This window comes from Sinocyclocheilus rhinocerous, unplaced genomic scaffold (assembly GCF_001515625.1).
Source record: "Sinocyclocheilus rhinocerous isolate Xijiao unplaced genomic scaffold, SAMN03320098_v1.1 scaffold430, whole genome shotgun sequence".
Classification (NCBI taxonomy): domain Eukaryota; kingdom Metazoa; phylum Chordata; class Actinopteri; order Cypriniformes; family Cyprinidae; genus Sinocyclocheilus; species Sinocyclocheilus rhinocerous.
In genome coordinates this window covers 345,473-349,402 of record NW_015668442.1, presented here as the reverse complement: position 1 = coordinate 349,402, position 3,930 = coordinate 345,473, and positions in this window count along the sequence as shown.

The following is a 3,930-nucleotide window of genomic DNA, read 5'->3' as shown; positions in this document are numbered from 1 at the left end:
GGCTTATTATAGAAATATAGAAACCATGAAAGTAGTCCATACAATATTTCAAGTCATCTGAAGCCGTATGATAGCTTTATATGAGGAACAGACTGAAAATGTATTTGTTCCCATCAAATAAACACCCATATCAGCCATCATAGAAAAACAGCTTAGTTAGTTGTAGATAAGACAGGTTAGAGTTAGTTATGTCTTTGAGAAGTCTGAATATGTTCATTGAGCTGAAGTGTTTTCACAGGTGTGCTGACATTGTGTGTTTGTTTGCCGAGGGAAACCCGCACATGAGCGTGAGCCGACGTGTTTACTCAACGTGACATCATGCTGCTGTAATTCAAACATATAGTGATCTAGAAAACAAGATAATGTGACATACAAACACTTCGGTTCATACAGGTAGACTGCGCTGGGTGCAGACTGAGGGACCGTCTCTTCTGCCGGGGTTTATTTACAGGAAATGGTCGGGTTTGTCCTGTGTGCTGATAAGAATCTGTCAGATAGAAGCACTAGACTGGTCATTGTCTGGTGGAGAGAGTTGCGAGGAAGTCATCAAGCCATAAGCACAGCAGGGGTGAGAGACACGGGCTGATAAGGAGATCCAGACAGCAGCATCCCGATTGACCTTGTTTGTGTCCTGGCAGAGATGTGTTACACTTTTTACACTGTCTGAGAGGATCCGCTTGACTCAAATGGTGGTTTGCGATGTATTATTTAATGAACAAACATGTGAGGTTCATGTGCACATAGTATATTTATTTAAATACAAATTTAAACAATAAGGTATAAAGGTTTGGGGTCAGTATTTTTTTTAATTTTTTATTAATTAATACTTTTATCGACAGTCATTATCGACAAACGTGACAGTGAAGACATTTATAATATGACTAAATAGTTATGTTATTAATTTTTTTCATTCTATTAATCAAACAATCCTGAAAAGACGTATAATGGTTTCCACAAAAATATATTAGAATATTAGAGTATACAGTATGTTAGAATGATCATGTGACACTGAAGACTGGAGTAAAGATGCTGAAAATTCAGCGTCGCATCACTGGAATAAATTACATTTTAAAATATAATACATTTGAAAACAGCCATTTTAATTTGTAATAATATTTTATAATATTTCTGTAGTTACTGTATCTTTTATCAAGTAAACACAGCCTTCAAAAACTAAAAATAAAAAAATAAATCTTGCTGACCACAAACTTTTGAACAGTAGTCTAGGTAACTATTCTAATATTCTAACTATTTTATTAGAACTTTTGGGAAGGTAGTTCCATTATTTTGTTTTGTTTTTTGTTTTGTTTTGTTTTGTTTTATTTTCTTTTCTTTTCTTTTGTTTTCTTTTCTTTTCTTTTTATCTCGCTTTTTTTTTAAGAGAAATTGGGGAATACAATATAGCAGTAAAACATGAGAGGACACACCACTTTGAAATTCTCATTGGTCAATGATTTTCTTTTCTTTTCTTTTCTTTTCTTTTCTTTTCTTTTCTTTTCTTTTCTTTTCTTTTCTTTTCTTTTCTTTTCTTTTCTTTTCTTTTCTTTTCTTTTCTTTTCTTTTCTTTTCTTTTCTTTTCTTTTCTTTTCTTTTCTTTTCTTTTCTTTTCTTTTCTTTTTATCTCGCTTTTTTTTAAGAGAAATTGGGGAATACAATATAGCAATAAAACATGAGAGGACACACCACTTTGAAATTCTCATTGGTCAATGAATGACTGTTTTGCAGGAAAAGTTAAATATTTTGCAACTTCTGATCACATGACAGAGCATCACTTTTGCAAACTCTAGCACCTTTTCTTCTGTGTCCTTGCGATTATTGACATTGCTGGGTTTGCAGCAATTTCTGATGCAGCATAATCAGTAGGTGCTTTAAAATCATACGTGACTGATGTACTGAACGATTGTTGTTTATTTGCTAATAGTTTCTTCTCAGTATCTTCCATAGATTCAGTGTCTTCAATGATTAACCCAGTGATTAGCTCTTCCTCAGACGTGCTAATTGTTGCAGGTTGGGTTTCTTGTAAACGTGAATATTTCTTGTGTACTCTGACTCCTGAGTGATTGCTCTTAAATTGCTAGTTCTGTTTTCGTAATAATTTCCCTAGAAGTTGTGTCAGTTCCATTACCTTAGGCAATGATGCAATACCAAGCAAATTAAAAAGCCATAAATACAGTATGTGTGAGCATAGCATGGTAGTGACTCATCATGAGCAGATCATTCTGTCATGAACCTAAATGTGATCTCAGTATGAGAGTCATTTCTTTGTGGTTTATTTATTTATCCTCACCCATGTGAGGAACGCACACTACACTGGAACTTCTTCTTAAGTTAAGTGTTTTGTTTAAGATCACAAGAGAAGTGTGATCTGGGATCAAACACACAACATTCATGATATCATTACAGCGCTTGAACCACTAGAGCTAGTACCGCTGAACTCGTGTCTTCAATCCAGCGAGTAATTACCACAAACACACAGCATGTAAAAGCCCTTCTGCATTGTGGATGACCACTGACTCCATGTGATACCTCAAAGAGGAAATTATTAAGTTATTTATTTGCTTTAAAAAAATTGTATTATTATTTATTTGCTTTTTAGATTGTGCGCTTTTAATTTGTACTATTTATTTATTTTTGTACTTTTTTGCTATTTATTTATTTATTTATTTGTCATTTATTAGTTTTTTTATTGTGTGCTTTTAATTTGTACTTGCTATTTATTTGTTTGTTTGTTTGCATTGTAATCTGTGCTGTTTATTTATTTATTTGCTTTTTAAATTGTGCACTTTTAATTTGTACTATTTATTTATTTATTTTTGGCTATTTATTTATTTGTGTATTAAGTAATTTATTTATTTATTTAGGTGCTTTTTATTTATTTAGGCACTTCTTTATGTCCTATTTATTTATTTGCTTTTTTATTATTTTATTTTCAGGGGCACCTGAAAAGAAACAAAAATGCAATGTTTAATATAAACAAGTGAGTTGTTTAATATCTCTTTAATGTCTCAATTATTTCTCCTAGACAGCAATGAGCTGCAATGAGAGTAAATGGAGATGTTTGGTGTCTCCTTTAGATGTTTCTCCTGAGAAACAGACGCTTCTGTTTCAGAAGAGGTCTCAACATTGTCTCAAATTGTTCTTAAATATTCCAAGATAACTGAAATAAAAGTTCAGAGATCTCAGTGTAATATATTGATTATGACAAAGATACTTAAATGAAGCATGACTAAAAATTGTAGAATATCTTCTAAAGTTAGCCTTTCCTCCAGTGTGATGCGTGACTTTGCATGTTGCTCTTGTGGAAAGTTTCACAGCCTCTTTTGTGGCTCAAATCATCTGTGGTTTGCTAAATTTCAGCAAAACCTTGTTCAGATCTCATGAAGCCAGAACACGTGAAGCCCTTGAAACAAACATGTTAAATGACCTGCTGATGTGTGATTCAGGTAGGACATGTGTCCTTATTCTGAGGACGAACAGGTTCTATTATTCTATATGAAATGAATACACCCCAATTTCACCCTCCAGTCGACAGAATCAGATGAACTGTTTGCACGAATGTCTTTGAAACCTGCCTTTGTAATTCTTCACTCTTTATCTGAGTTGAGATAAGAGGAACCTGAGCTGCAGTATTTCAGTCAGCCGTGTCCATGTTTCTGTATGATCATCACAGCTGCTGACTGGAGAACCTCGATCTGAAGGACACGGTCTGTGTTTGGTAAATCAAGCATCACTGTTACTGCTCTGACTTACGGTTAGCGATTTGAACAAACCCCTAACCCTAAGTATTAAACTCTGATGTGTAACTCATCATACACAGTTTATGCCTCAGAGAAAAATAATGTGTTACTTTTATAAGCAACTTTGCCTATAAAGAGTTATACTCTTAGGTTATGCTAAGATATAAGTTATAAGTTATACTCTCAGTTTTAT